Source organism: Anopheles coluzzii, chromosome 2 (assembly GCF_943734685.1).
Source record: "Anopheles coluzzii chromosome 2, AcolN3, whole genome shotgun sequence".
In the NCBI taxonomy this organism is placed as follows: domain Eukaryota; kingdom Metazoa; phylum Arthropoda; class Insecta; order Diptera; family Culicidae; genus Anopheles; species Anopheles coluzzii.
Window position 1 is genome coordinate 29,560,552 of NC_064670.1, and position 16,611 is coordinate 29,577,162.

General features: G+C 47.2%; 1 protein-coding gene across 8 annotated transcripts in view; it reads right to left on the reverse strand.

Annotated features, from left to right (window-relative positions):
• The window catches only part of LOC120950959 (high affinity cGMP-specific 3',5'-cyclic phosphodiesterase 9A), a 119,182-nt gene extending 103,251 nt beyond the window's left edge, over window positions 1–15,931 (reverse strand). For 5 of the 8 annotated variants that reach the window (XM_040369405.2, XM_040369403.2, XM_049606337.1 and 2 more), the window contains exons 1-2: window positions 15,834–15,931; window positions 13,675–14,524 (exon numbers count right to left, since the gene is read on the reverse strand). The gene's annotated coding sequence lies outside the window, so the exon portion shown is untranslated. Of the gene's footprint in view, window positions 1–13,674; window positions 14,705–15,833 lie in introns of all 8 variants that reach the window. The other 3 variants (XM_049606333.1, XM_040369399.2, XM_049606332.1) reach the window with 3 other exon arrangements.
• Window positions 15,932–16,611: the final 680 nt, after the last annotated feature.

Here is a 16,611-nt window from a genome sequence, read left to right on the forward strand (position 1 = left end):
TGGAGTCGATCCAAGTAGTTCGAAGTCATCCGGAATCGTCGGGAGTCGGCCGAAGTTGTCGGAAATCGGAGTCTTTCTACGTCATCTGGAGTTGTCCCGAGTCATCCGGAGTCGGACTCGTTCGGAATAGGAGTTGTGCGGAATCGGAGTCGACTGGAAATCAGAGTTGACCGGAGTCAGGGCCGTCCTGAGTCTTGTGATCAGGTATTTAGTCTCCGACTCCCGCTCTAGTGGACTCAAACCGAACATTCTTTAAAAAAATGCCAGTTTAAGAAGTGCACACGCAAAGTAAAGTAAGTAAAAAAACACCACGCAATGAAATGCCTTATCACAAACACATTGCACCAGCCTTCTTCAGCCAACTCCGGACAACTCGGAGCAAAGCTAGTGGTTCCGATTTTGCCGGAGTCAGAATAGGACAAACAACTGCCGGAATCGGATCCAAATCATGGGTGCGCTCCAAAGAGCACACCACTATTCCACACCCTAAGTCCCAACACCTCCTCACGGTACGATCGATCGTGATCGTATCGGGCGAAACATGACACCAGTGCGACCGTTGGCGCAGCTGTTGTTGGAAACTGCATTTTAAACCAGCGGAACGTACCGCGGCAAAGCCTGTCGGTTCTGCTACTGGATGGCTCCACATCCGTCATGTCATCTTCTCGGGACGGCGGCAACGGCAAGCCCTGCTCCACCTGCACCCCCATCGCACATTGGCACAGAAGTAGGCAAAAGTCCTATTTATCATCCTCGACCCGTCAACCCGGGTTGGTGCTGAGGGTGTTGCTTGACGCCACACACACAGCTCATTGCGGCTCATCTAATATTCTCACCCGGATCCAAAACGTGCACGGCGCGGATCCCCCCATGGCACGGCACGGAACCGTCAAAACCGTTGACACGAGGTCGATTCACCTTTGGCTACTGTACACCGCACGCTGTCCGCTACCTTCAGACCTTCCGCTACTATCCTACCTTCAGCGGCAGAAGCATCAGTCGTGGATGGATTGGAAGTTAAAAACCTTCGCCTCGACCCGGTAGCAATGGATGATGTGGTGGAAGCGGCATTCGCTTCACCTTTTCCATTCTGGCGCGCAAATTTCGCGCGCAATGAGATGGAAAAGAGAAACCAAGCGAGCAGCACACGCCGGCCGGATGAGTGAAGGCATGGACGGGACACGGCAGAGGACGCTGTGTTTTGCTAGGGGAAAATTTATTGGCCTTTTCCCCACCCGAACCCTTTTCGCCGCACACGTCACCGGGTAACGTGTAGAGGAATAGGATATTGGCTAGTTGTTTTTCAATTCCCATCCTCCGTGGCTCTAACTTTCTACCAACCGCGCGCACGGTGCTGCTGCAGACGTGGGACGCACCTTAAACCTCGTCCAACACAAACTCGACGATGCATCCTTATTACAGCATGATTGTGACGGAACACACACACACACAAACTCAAGGCGGTCGACCAAATTGGACCGGTTTCTGCATACAATCCGGAACACGTCGAGAAACGTTTGCCACACCGCAGCGTTTGTACGGATCGCACAAACAGGAGCAGGATTCTTCTAAAAATATGACGCAAATGCGGCTTATGTGCGCCCTGTGCAGAGGGCCACCGTCCAAATGCATTATGCAACTGTCATAATTAGCGGCTCACATAAAACAGCTGGACAAACTGTTTGGTTTAGCCCGATACAATGTACTGCTGGCACTGTGCCGTTAAAACACAGACGGTAAAGTGGACGTTTAAATTAATTACTCAGCAAAGGTAATTGTGTAACACAAAACGCTGGCGAAGTGAAGGTGTTTGCTGCAAAATTGATTATGTTAATTAGTTAATGAACTATCGGTTAGCTTAAGGGAACTCCTTTCAGTGTAACATTTTTTGTTGTTGCTCTAAATTACTCACACAATTTCCGACATACTATCATAACCATAAACAATAACATTCAAAGTAGAATCATTGAAATTACATCAATTATGTTACAGCGACTTTAAAGAGCTTATCAAACTCTGCCAATGACAACAATCTTGCAAAACAGTTTCCTGTCTCTTAGTGCATGAAGTTGGGAGGACTCAATGCACGACAACCGTATGCAAAATAAGTTATTAATATATTATTTAATTATATTTAAGGACACAAACCTAGAAGCTACCGCTATTGCTTTCCTTTCCGCTCCTAAACCATACCATAACAAGCGAACCCAACTAATCACCAATAAATGGCACAAAATGAACGCTTTAGCTTTAACCAAATCGAAATCTGATATCTCGTACAGGCGGCGTAACTAAATTCGACGTCCAGCAAACGACTGCAAATAATTGGACATCATTTCCCCTAATCTTAGCTCCCAAGCCATACCTTCCCCCCGCAAAGCATTATTTCCTGAACCGCGTTTGCGTGCACACTGGCACTAACTTCGGGGCCCAGGTTTGCCTGCCCACCACATGCTTGTTTTCGGCCAACGAAAATCAAATAAAGCAAAACCTTGCTTGCCCCATCAACAACCTGGGCTGGTGTGCTGCCGCCGCCGACGCCGCCGGGTGCTGGATAAACAAACCCCCTCCCCCATGGGGATACCTAAGCGACCCCGCGTGTTCATGTACAAGCTAAGGTACGTCTCTCGCCCGTTGTTTGGTACACGGTTTACGTTAGCGAGTAGGCTACCGATGAAATCATTAATCACAATAGAATTAATGGCACACACATACACACACACACGAGCACATTTAATCACATAGCACAACGGGATCCATTCTTGGTATGTGCAGCAAAGTACGGAAAAATTGGAGGAAAAAAAACCTAAGACATCATCGCCCTCATCACCTGGCGGACTGGCATTCGCTACACACCGTTGCAGCTGATCGAGCAATGGAGGCAAATAAACGCCAAAAAAAAACTTGGCAATACGCTTCTTTCAGCGCTTACGCTGCAACTTCTTATGAGTAAAAATATGCAACTTCTTATGAGGGGAGGAATCCTACCCAGCAACGCATCTTCCAATAGCATCGCAACGAAGAGAATGTACGGTCAAGTTGGCACTACAGTACTGCATTGTAGCGCACACAGTCATCTTTAGAGCACAAGACCTGCATCAGTTACGATGCATAAATGCGATTTGATTAATGATGAGTTGCTTCTGTTGTTAGGAACGTTTATCGCCATCAACCATACATACTACAAGCATCAAATTGGTGGCTTTTTGTGCCGAAGGGTAAGTAAATTTCCCGAGAAAGTGCCTAACCATCAATCAAATGTAGTTATTGCATTTGTTAGAAAAGACCACAGACCAGCAGACCAGTAACACTTCCAATAAAGCACAAGCGCAATGATCTTGCTATTTGCGTTACAGTTCCGAATGAACGTACGTACATTGTAGTGATGCCTAACAATTTACCCGACGCCCATCACACACGATACACACGTGTAGCACACGACTGAAGACAAAACCCGATCGATAGCGGTACGGTTTGACGTACGGCGGCTGTACGGCGGCTTACATCAGTGCAACATGCCGGAAATGTGACACCTGTGATCTCGACAATCAGAAATCCAATGGAGCAAAAGGCATACTCCCTGTCCGTCTGGTGAGGTGGAAAATGCGAAGTGAATTGTGTGTGTGCTTGCGGTACCACTTTCAACCGATTGCCCAAGGGAAGCGTACACAACACCCAATCCAAGCCATAGCCCGTACAGAGAGGTGTAGCACATATGGAAGTCTCACACAGATACACACATTTGCACACAAAGTCCCATCAATAGGGACGGATTACAGAAATAATAGCAATATGAGAGTTTCGATTGAACTGATACTCCAATCTGTATTTGTGCCGGTTACGATTTCCCCAGCAAATTTCCCTCTCACAGCGTACTCTGTGTGTAGTGTGTCGTTTGATTTTCCATGCATTTTCTTGATTCAATTCAAACAGCTTAAAGTTGCTGCTCAGACACTTTGAGGAAGAAAGTTCTACTTTTGTTTCTCTCCAGTAACTAGTTTACACAGCTCATCTTAACAGGCACTACCACCCAGCCGGTTCTCCTTTCACAGAAGCGTCCGGTCGGAAACGCCAAAGGTTAGAACATGGTCATAAGCATGGTGCTGCTGAAAATGTTGTTCAACAAGAGAAAGAATATAAACAATGAGAAATAACCACCTTTGAACACTCTGTATACAAAAATGTTATGCACCTTGCGCTACATTCTCTAGCACAGGTCTATATGGAAGCATAACAGAACAGAACGCTCAAGCAGGCAGGAAAGCTGAGCTGTTGCTGTGCAGAGGCAAGGAATAATACATCGCATACCCTCCAGCAGTAGTACGATGCAATGGATGCGATGAATGTTTAATTCATAAAAAAAAGCGCATAAAGCAGCGGATGAAACCATTTTTAATTGATTGCGCACTGTCTCCTACCGTTGCATTGGAAAAGACGTGCACAAGTTTGAGCAATGCCAGAGCCTAAGCCACAAACAGGCTCTCACAGGCGGGGGCACACACCAACTGGCGCGACATTAATCGAAACTTAATGATATGTTTACAACCTTTAACACTCCGAGATGCATGCATACGAACTTCCCCACCCTCCCCCAGATTCCGATTAGCATAATTCCAGGAACCACACTCATCCGCCAGTGGATAGAATACAAAGAAGCGCAGAGAGCCCGCAGGGCGCGCTGTAATGTGAACGTGACCGCAAGCAGTGTAACGCTGGGTCTGTCCATTGCGTCTATGGCCCGCCCCGTTGCGGTAGCGGCTAACGGGTCCAGTTAAAGGGACATTAATATTCGATTAAGATAGGCCCGGGTGTCCCAGACCGAATGTGTCTTCAACGTGTGCGGAGGATGTTTGCCCCATGGACAAGCGCTTGCTGCAAGAAGGTTGTCTTTACGTCAGAACTTTGCTCTCCGCACGCGCAACCACCACATCAAGATCGGTTGCAGATCTTGATCTCGTCTCTGCAAACATACGCTACACTTCCCATCCCCACGATCATTGTGATCCTACGTCATCACAAGCATGAATCCAGAGAGAGAGAGAGAGAGCCGAAACGAAAATAGCAAAAGGAGTGGAAAACGAAACGCAAGCACGAGAGGAAACGATGATCATAATGCAGGAGAGAGAAAAAAAACCCTCATCGACCGTTCCTCCTCCTCCGTAAACCAGATTCCATGCGCCTACTGTCTCTCCCGATTGCTGCCCTCCTCTATCCCGGCGCGCTCGGCGACCTCAACTGGAGCCCCGCTACTGAAGCTGTCGTGCCCAGGTCCCGCTCTGTGCCAATGTGAAGGCCATGTAAACGACCTTCGGTTCGGCAGGATCGGGTGTCGAGAGCCGGGCGGGGTTTTAGACAAGCGGTGTGTTTCTGTGGCGCGGCGATTAAAAAGGCACACGCGGCACACCCGGAATGAACGCCAGAGGGAGAGAGGAACTGCCCGTGCAAGGGAAGTGCGGACCGGTAGCGGTCGAAGTGGGCAGGGAGGAACTTGTTTAGTTCTTTCTTGTTTCCTTTGCTTGTTTGCTTGCTGGTGTTGCGGTAGAAAAAGCGCGAGCAGAAGACACGCATAACAAACCGCCATTTCTCTACCATGGGAAGATGGTAGAAATTTAGAGTAAATGGTGCTATAATCATTCAAATTCAGACATTTTTGTAATTTATAAACGATAGCTCATTTCAACAATCTTTTTTTTTCTTTCAATTCACTCTTGCCCCTCTTTTTGATAACTCGGGTTAGCTGGACTAGTTTTGCTGAATTTTTGGCCAAGTCTGGTGTGCTGCCACTGCCGTGTCTCGGCTCGATCGCCGTATTTGTCCAGCTGCTTGAGCTATTTTTGTACCCGTCTGTTTACCACTGGATACACCTCACAACAGTTCTGAACTTATTTTTACCAGGTTGCGATACAATGTCTAACGAATTCTACCATGACAATAACCCCGCAACCATCACACAACGGAAATTGATTGAAACAAAGGGTTATATGTTCATAAAAAGTCTACTCCTTTTCACTCCAAACTACTAGTTTTTTTCATTAATTGCATTCGTGCCGGCTGTTCGTTGGCTCTCCACTGTAAACTACTTTCCCGAACATGTCGAACACTCCCTTCCCGAGGGGCCTACACCGGTCGAAAGGGAATAGAGGAACATGCAAAAATCTGACATCCCATCATCCTACGGCTCCAACCCGCGTGACACCCGCCGGCTGCATGCCTCCAGGAAGGTGGGGGATGGGGGTGGGTGGGGAAGGAGAGGCACATTCCAACGGTAGGATGACGCGACATGACGGCGACGCGATGGCCAGAGTGAAAAATTCCGCGAAGACGCTGGCAAGCACTGGCTGGCGGCTGTTGGAGAGGGTTGCTTTACAACTAACAAAAAAAAAAACAGGAGCACCACCACGTACACACACAGCATGCCAAAACCCTTTGGAAGAAGAAACACAACAACCCGTTCTCCTGGTTCCATCCTCCGGCACGATCGCGTACAAGATCGCCGATCGATCGTTCGCCGGTGAAGAAGAGCAGTGCAATAGACCCAACCCCCCTTTTCCGACCGGGTAGGGGTGGTGGTGTTTGATGGGACGTAGTGTTTTCCACCTGTATTGCCCACCGTTCGGGTCTGGGGCATGCGACATGTTGCCCGTATGTGGTGGTGGTTGGCCGATCAATCAAATAGATGCGTCGAGCAATGGTGCGCCAGACAGCAACAAAATCAGGAAAGGGCAGCTCTGGACCGTTACGACGGTAAGGGCAAACCCATACGGAATCCTCGGGCCTAGGTCTAGCCAGGCGGCCAAACGGTACATGTAATCCAATACAGCACACAACACCACTTGCGGTGTTTTTCACGTGCGTCGCTTCGCTGGTGGTACGTACACACCCCGATGCAGTTCTAAAAATACAGCTCATTTGATTTCGTAATAAACTGTGTTGGATTTTTTTAAATTTAAATATCGGCAAATCGAATAAATTTTATAAGTAATTATCATATTCCAAATCATAACAGAAGCTTGCACATGGAATTGTAAAAAAAATACATGTGTGAAAGCAGCTTTTAATCTCACGTACATGCTAAGGCGGCGCTCTAGCAGCAATCGAACACGACATAAGACACGAACAAACCCATATAATCATATGGAGGTGCACTGTCAGACACAAACAAACAAACAAAACAAACCTCGAGTCGAACATGTCAGTTGATTCTGTCTGTGATGTTCGATACCCACCTGTGCTGTGAGTATCTTGGCTGTCAAACGCTTCACAGCTACAGTAGATAGAATTCAATGCGGGACATTTTCAAGTTTTTTTACGTAGTTTGTCACTTTTTCTTCTTAAAATTGCGTACAAAATATTTAGAATAGCTATCAATAATATTTGCAATGCTTCACAATCAATTATAACATCAAATATACAGGTTTGAAACGTATAAAACTATTACGTGTACACAATGCATGTGTATGCACTGTTATGTGTTTTGGCATGGACGTTTGTTTACATTTTTCAATAATAAATTTGAATGATTTTTATGTTATTTTTGATATGTATAACTAGTAAATTATTTGTTGAAACTTCCCCCTGCAGATGGATGTTCATTTAAACTATGAAAATGCTTCATTTTCGAGATGATAAGATAGGCGTATTACAGTGCATCATGACAGGTCTATAAGACATCGAACAGCTGACAGAGCACCTATCGAACAGAGTCGTGTTTGTTTGTCTCGTTCGATTGGTCCAAGAGCGCCGCCTAAGTGAAATTTATTTAAGCAAAAAAGCAGGCACTATCATAATGAGAGCATTCCGATTAAAACTCTCAAATAAAATACAACATTTAGTAAAATAGTCTTCAAAAAAAGTTTCAGCTTGAACATTTCAACACATTTCAGCTTGAATTCAAAATATCATCAACTTAAAACACTCCAAAGAACAAAAATTGACGATGGTTGATGGGTTCATCTTAACCCGCAATAACGAAACGTTAATTGCACTTTCAATAATAGCAACTTCGTTCAGGGGCGTGCGCGATCAAAGAACGGCATCGAAAGTATTGATGGGCAAAAGCTGGCAAAAATCCGGAGTCAACTTCGATCTAACTCCGATAATTTCGGAACCGAATCCGGAAGGTAGGTCCGCCCAGCATAATCCGGAGTCGTTCGGAATCGTTTGGAGCCGTCCAGAATCGCCCGGCGTCGTCCACAGTCGTCTTGAGTTAAAATCGCCCGGTGGCAACCTTCGAAACAATGGACTGTATATCCGACTCCGGACGGAACTAGTGGTTACCATACTGCCGGAGTCGGAATCGGACGAACAATAGTCGGAGTCAGATCGGAGCCGTGGGTACGCTCCACAGAACACATCACTAATCGAAAGAAAGCCCGGTGACGAATCGCCGACGACCCTCAGCAACTTGAGGTTCCTGAAGCAGCTGTAAGTTAAGAGATCGATGCAACCGGCCAAACAGTGAAATAGTACCTGGGAAACATAAACAACCATATCAGGAAGCAGAAATCGCGTTCACCGGCTTCGCAGCGGCAAGCAATGACCCCAAAACTCAATGCGACTATTTCAAGCGAATTTCGCCTCAATTTCGATATGACACCTTAGAACGCGAACCAGTCCAACATCCTCCAGCTGCGTCCCATCGAAAATGTTTTGATCAGCATGATGCAAAAGCTCTACTCCAACAATTTTGTCTTGAAAACATGCCTACACATGATAAATGACGGAAAAATGACGAAAGGCAGCTCGCATGGATTTATTATCGCAATTGTGCTTCAATAATTACATTATAAAGGATATCACTTGGCAAGAAATTATCAGTCAGCCGAAAACTCATTCATGTTTTAAGTAAAAGTTAAGTCGGCTTACCGTACTAAATACATTACTTCATATGTTTCACCAACAGTGTGAAACTGAAAAGCAACTCCGCGATACACGACGTTTTGCAACATCTTTATGAAATCGGACCCAAGAGCGTCGTACAATGTGCGTGACTATACTCTCGGTGCTAACCGGAATAGCAAACATTCGATGTTGGACAAATACACCATAACGCAATGGCGACAACAAACGGAACATCAAGTTCTGAACGGTTCATGTTGTGAAGCACCACACATCAGAAGCTGAATGAATGACCGCTGCTTGATGCGATGAGAACTATGCATGCCTCTCCATTATCACGAGCAAAAGAAGAAGGGTACGAAAGGAGGTCCGAGCAGCTGTGCTTGAGCTGTAAAAGATATGCTATTTTTATGATATATACGCACATGCATGTGTTTTTGGTTTCATTTTCTAACACGCGCTTATCGGTGGTGCGATTCTAGTTGCCGTACTTCCACCACACACTGCTGCTGCTATGCTAAGAAAAGGCGGTCTTCTGGAGAGTATGAGCTATTGCCGTCAAGAAGATGATAAGCCAATAACCGACATGCGTTGTGTTTGTGTATTTGCTTTTTGCCCCAAAAAAATACCCATATTCACCTCTAAGGATAAGATGCTCTGTATTTGTGACATTCTTAAGCAGGAAGTGAATACCAATCTTACACCTCCAATGCAAAAAGCCCACCCAGCTCTCTGTTAGACACTCAAAACACCACACCCAAGCGCAACAGTAGTATCTCAGAAACACCCAAAAAAAAACCCTTTACGAACTTGTGTTGTTTTTTTATGTTCTCTTCTTTTCTTTTCTCAGTAACTTTACGTTTTAATTGCGTTTGCGTAAATCGTGACGTTTTTCGTAGGCGTACGGGGGTAGGTAGTGCGCATAGACACACGCGCGGGTGCGCTCTCTGGTGCACCACCACCGCAGCTAGACGAATTATTTATTTATTTACTCACAATTGACTGATTTATGTGCACGCGTTTCGGTTTATTCCGCGACGAAACCGCGATCGAGGGCAGAAAAGCGATCGAGGGGGGTGGTGGTGAGCGCGAGTGAGTAAATGATGAAATGTTTGGAAATTTCAGCTCACTGCATCCGGGGCACACTAAGTGTTTGCAGAATGGGATACTACTTTCTGCGTGAGGTGCGATTTTGAACAGGTTAAATTAAAAAGCAAAAATATATAAAACACATTAACCCGGTAAAAGGGAGAGTAAAAAGGGGTAGCATGGTTTCCAATTTGCTAAATTTAAAAAAAAACACATTACGCACTAATAGCATCACTGGTTGCAGCTCCAAATTCGAAGGTACAGCCACCCCACACATCACCAAAAAGGCCGTCGCGGTGCAGAAATGCACAACGAACGCCAAGGTTCGCAGCGTGAGTTGTGCGCGGATATACATACATATGCATACAATTGTTTTCAATCCTTTGCCTGCATACATCATTAAACGAGTAGCAACGGTAGGCTGAGGCACGGTGTGTAACTGAAACCATAAAACCGAAACTGGGCCGCCAAGACGCTGACGAACAAATCTTGTCACAGCCGCAAACAACAACAAATTGTGTCTCGCGCAAGTAGGACCCCGGGAGGTGGTGGTGGTGGTGGTGGTGGTGGTGGTCCGGGGGGGAGGACCGTTTATTTAAATTCATTAGCACATGGCTTCGTGGGGGGAGCCGACACCGGCTAGGAGGGGTAAGAAATGAGCTGCTCGTTACGATCGTTCGCATTCGCTTTCTTCGTTTGGATTTATCCCTTTCACGCAGGTGCAATAAATATCGGAGGGTGCTGCGCAGGCAGTGTTTCGCACAGTGCTGTGTGATCGGAGCTTCGGAAACGGGTGACGAGAAAATTGAGTCCAAAATTTTGACTCTTTTTTTTTTTTTGTCATCTCAATTTAAACCTCACAGAGCTATTTTAATACAATGCCAGTCGTGCGTACCAACACCAAGCATTCCCCCCAACAACACTCAACACACGCCGTCCAAAAATACGCCTTCGCTAATGAAATGCACAAACCATCGCCAGTGTCGTTTTCAGAGTCAGTAAGATAACCCTCCCAGCCCCCCCCCCCCCCCCCACAATTTGCACAACAACAGCAAAAAGGTGTGAACAATTTCTGATTCAACATTTCCCTCCTACACGACTGTCAGATTCGGTTTTCTGCTGTGTCTCCTACTTGTAGTACACAATCGTTTTGATGATTTTGGCTTTATCGCCAAACACTAACCCCTTTCTAGTAAGGGCTTTCTACAATGACTTACACATACATGCAGGGCACAGTTTAAGCGTATTTTGTGCGAAGCAGTGACACAAAGCGCTTCACTTCCACCGGGGAACCCATGAAACATGACTTCGAAAGGCACCACTACCATCCCGATTATTATCGCCGACCTAACATCTAACTAACCACTTCCGGTGCAGCTCACAAAGCATGAGAAACACATCCTCTCACTCCCCCCGACCCCCGAGTAGGTTCGGTCTTTTTGGCCATTATTTCAATTCAACGGCTTCCACACTTCTATCGCCAGCCTCTAAACTCCATGTGGACCAAACTTTACTATGGGGCCGTGATAAAGATGGTGCATTTAATAAGCGGATGCTTTGCCATGTAACCTTCGACCCGTTCATGTGCCCCCTTCTTTCAGACAATATATTAAAGATCACAAAAAAAACAAATTGCAAAACCTTTACCACACATAGTTGTGCAAAATCTGCGAAAGGCAAATGGTTTACTCATTTTTGCTGATTATTTGGCGTAATGTTTATCAACGATCGAGATGATGCCGCGGTAATAGACCTCGAAGAGTAAATTACTTCCAATACTTGCTCCTCCTCCCAAGGCGTCCCCAAGTTTCGATTATCAGCAGCAGCAAGAGGTTAATGTCAAATTTAATGACCTTGGCGCGATTGTACTGCGAGCGAACAGGGAATAGCTTCTCCGTATCCCGCCGCCCCAATCCTGAAGATCGAACGGTAACGGGATTGGAGCTCCTGACGACCTGAGAGACGTGGACGGTTCTCTTTAGCACGAAACGACACGATGCAGCAAAGTAAAGTAGGAGTAAACGAGATGGAACAGTTGCTCTTATCAAAGCATCGTTTAGCATTTGCCTACCCCCATCTGCTACGAAGGAAATGCTGACTGATCACGAGATCATCGCATTTCCTTCACTGCGATGATGCAGCACAAAAAGCATGCACAGGTGATAGCGGTGTCTTATCGAACGGAGAGCTCCTAACTGGTATGACAAGGTTCAAGACGATCGAGTTGAGCCGAATAAGTATGGCTGTAGAACAATGATGATGCTGATTACGATGACCCACCTTTGACCCTTGGATAAGATTGAGAGGTTCGATGTATCTTGGGGTAATTTAATCATATCTTGCTGCAATTTGCTATCGAGTAGATGTTTGAGAAATCAATCACAAACACGTGCATAGGGTTGCTCGCCTGTTGACGCCCAATCCTGATTTCCAAAATCTACATTTCGCGTTAGTGATGAATCATCATCATCGTAGTTGACAGATCACAACCAATTTAGGTAACTCTACTTCTAACCAGCACACTCTGTCGAAACTCAGATGATGAACCACTACCTCTTTAGACATTCTGTTGTAAAACTGCATTCCTTTATGAAACAACAAGTGTCCTGACTTAGTTCCGAGGTTAGCTTAGCTCTCCTTGTTGGGTTAGCGCGTTAGCTCTCCTTGTTGGGTGATGGATATCAGATCTGTTCACGACCCATTGGTGAAAGATAGGCAAGCAAATGCCCTTTTATCTAATTATCAATGAAAATCATGGTTTTATACGTCACTCTTTGGCTTATATAAGTAAGATCTGAATGAAGATTTGAAAGTAAATAACTGATAAACATACTACAGAACACAGCCTCTCTACTCAATGGTCGTCGTCAGATCTCTTTCACTCATAACTCTATGATCCAGAACAGACCGCTACCGCGACCGACGCCTAACCGCTTGGTATCGTCAAACTACCAACCAATCAAAAACATACAACGACACAACAGTAAAACAGCGTCTCAACGTCGATACCGATCCAATATCGAAATCGCTTCCCCGCTCTAAAGCAGCAGCTCACTCGGACGTTAGAATGCCACAGAAGATCGATACATTCGTGTCGGTGCCGGTGTGAAGATGCCTAAAAGGAGAAAAAAAACCATGCAACAACGCAAAGCAGCTGCAGCAGGGTGGCGAGAAAGTTGCCGGATGGTAAGAACAAACCGGTTCACCACCGGGGGGGGATTGCAACGGATTGCATCGGTAACGGGGGCAACGGCAGTGCTCTGACAGTGCTGGGGGCTGCATTCAATAAACACAACACTACCACCACCACCATCATCGGACGCAGTAGGCGCCATCCGCCGTTTGTAATGCTGGCCCAGAGTCTGTATGTGATGTAGTTGCACATTCGGTCACATTCGATCAATCTCAAAATGCGTCTCGAACGACGGCGACGACGACGACCTTGCCGACTGTTGTTGGTTCTCGCATTCTAACCGCGTCCCCCCTTGTGCCTGTACGAGATTACTCCCTGCTGCTGTGCATCCTGCGCCCTCCCCCAACATCATCAAGCAGGGACCGGACCGAAGGGACCGGAAAGCGGTAGTAGTTGTCCGATTGAACTGCCAACGGAGGCGAGGTGCGCGTAGCGAGGGGAGACTACTCTCCATTCGCTCCATTCGCAATCAGTGCCTTCGCAATGGATCGTATTACAGCCTCACCCGTTCATACACACACACACACACAGTTTGCACGCACTTTGGTACCTACCTCCTCTTTGCGCTTGTGATTCTTCTTCTCTTTCCCTGGTGTTTTTTTTTTTTTTTGTTCAAACCCGTACGCTCTCGGATCCGGTTCCGTTCGGTTGATCGTAACTCGGCGGAGATGCGGTCACTGTGTGTATGTGTTTCGATGGCTCCAAAGCATGAAAACAGAGCGCGAGCGGGACAGCGTTAGACAGACGACAGCTGCTGTTTCTCGCTTTTCACTACTATTAGAAAAAAACACTGTCACGCTTTCATGAGAGAGAGAGCGAGGGAGTGAGAGAAAGAATGACCGCACATACACAAACATATACAGCCGCACGATCGATAAGTGTTTGCTGATAAGCTTCTTGTTTTGTGTCTTGATGGTGGTGTGGAGGCTGCTGCTACGGCGGACGACAGCTGAGTTTGCGCGCGCGCACGCTTGCTGGCCTACTGTGGTACGAGTGAGAGCGCGAGCACTGCGCCTCCACCGTCTCTTTCCGTTCGCACAGCCGTCTAGATCCGTTCTCGCGGGCGGACGGACGCGCGTTGCTTCTAATCAGCCCCGGTGCTGCTTATCCGTGCGCGCTTATCCGGCATCTACACACGCACACGATCGACCACACAAACGCACACCAGTAGAGAGCAAATGAAGATCACGGTCGTCACGACAGTGTGGCCGGTTAACAGGGCCAACACCTAACCAAACTGCATCGACGTAAAAAAAACACCAGCGACACAGAAATACACACACACACATACACACGTTCCCGAACCTCTCCTTCTAGCGGTTATCAATGTGCTCTCCCCACTGGGGGAGATGGCCAAACATCAACAAAATAAACAGACACACACACATACGGTACACACGCACACTGTGAAGCGAGAGGATGTTAGGAAGATGATACAATAAACGACAACTGAATACAAATAGGAGAGAAGCGGATCGCAGGGCGGCGGTGCCCGCACCAGCACCTTGTATTTGACACTGTGGCGCGGGGTATCTCGCGCGGTTCAAGTTCTGACCCCGCTGGAAGAACTCTGCCCCAGCACTCCTAGCAAGCGGGTAAGAACGAGAGAAGAAAGAGAGAGAGAGAGAGAGAGAGAGCGAGTAAAAGAGTGAGGCAATGTCGAGAAATCTCACCAAACCAACACACACATGCACGCACGCGGTTACAGATAATCTTGAACGCACACTTGGTTTTTGTTTTTTTTTTTATTTTCGTTGTTGATGGTTGGGCCCGGGGCAGTCGCCACTGTCCGTGATACGATTCTTCCAATTCTGGAGATCCCCACCCCCCCGCAACTAACACACACAAACGCGCCCGCACGATCTCGCATGCACCACGGCAGCATCCCCGTGTGAGATTGCCGCCCCTCGGTAGATCAAGAACAATCTTGATCGGCAGCGCACCCTGCTTGCATTCTCGCTTGCCACACCCGCCTCCCCCCAGGGCTCATCTGTCAGCTGTCACGAGCGGATCGTAGTGGCGCACACCACTCTAGCGTACAACTTTGCATGAGCGCCAAACTCACCCACTTACACTACACCCTACACGCACGCACGCACGGTCGTTCTCTCCCACATAAGCGCACACACACAAACACACACACACACACACACACACACACACACACACACACACACACACACAACCACAAACAAGCGAAGGTACGGGAGCGGTGGGCGCACGACCAATTTTAGTGACGGTACTGAGAAATTACCAGTCGCCTGCTTTCTTCAACCCTGCAACACCCTCGCTCTCGCTCACTCACTCACTTACTCTCGTTCGGGCACGCTCTCTCTCTCTCTCACACACACTTGGGTGGTGCAAAAAAAAAAGATGCAGATAACAAAACCGACCGACTTTGATTCACGCACGTTGACACCGCGAAGATCGAAAGCACTTTGTCCTCCTTAGCGCACACACTCCGGTGCTTTTCCACCGACCGGCCCCTTCGTCTCCCAATCGCTCTCCCAATCGCCCTTCTTCCGTTCTTTCGCACGCCACAGATGGTCCGGAAGTTGATAAAACAGGAGGACGGGTCTTTGCCGTCGGCTTATCGCACTGATCGCACCGATATCACCTGCCCTTATCAAGCTCGATTACATCCGTAACGATACTGTACGCGATACCCCACCCCCCAGCCCGGGGTTAACCACGACCAACACCAACAACGCACCTCAAAGCAGTACGACGACGTCGGTGGTGGCGGCGGCAGCGTCCTGTGTCGTCCGTCAGCGGTGATGATAAAAAACATACTGATCAATGATTTTCTGCTCGTCGCGCTCTCCACGCTGTCGGCGATAGAGCGAAAAAGAGAGCGAGACAGAGAGGAACAGAGAGAGAGAGAGAAAGAGCGAGAGGAGGCAGCACTGCAGCAACGAGTAAGCATGTGAATGCATGCGCTCTCACTCGCACAAAACAACCCCAGCGCCTACTTTCGGCAGTAAACCAGCTTTCCGTGATCTACACGCAATGCACGATCGATCGGTAAAATCGATCGGGATGGAAGCTTTTCCTACACTTGTGTGTAGGAACGAAACAAAAAAAAAAACACAAAAATATCGATGGTTCGCCATACCGACAAAAAAGCCCTCACTTACACGACCTTGTTAAGCGCCTGAAAGTATGCAATATGTCTTTTTTTCTTATTCAAAATGCAGGCGGTCCCCAAGCTACACGGTTAATGGGGACCGAAAACGGCCGCAAAATACCGCTTATCTCGAATTTCCGCGTAAGTATGTGTCAAATCAGTACAATTTGCTCAAAGAACTGTCAAATTTAGAAAACCGCGTATAAGAGGTACCGTGTATCTCGGGGACCGCCTGTAATTACACTTATTAATTTACAACAACCGCTGTAACGGCTTCCAAACAAAAACAAAAAGAATATTATTGGTATGTCAGGCACCTTAAAACGATTTGACTATGTTTTCGAATGTTGATCAAATTAGAGCG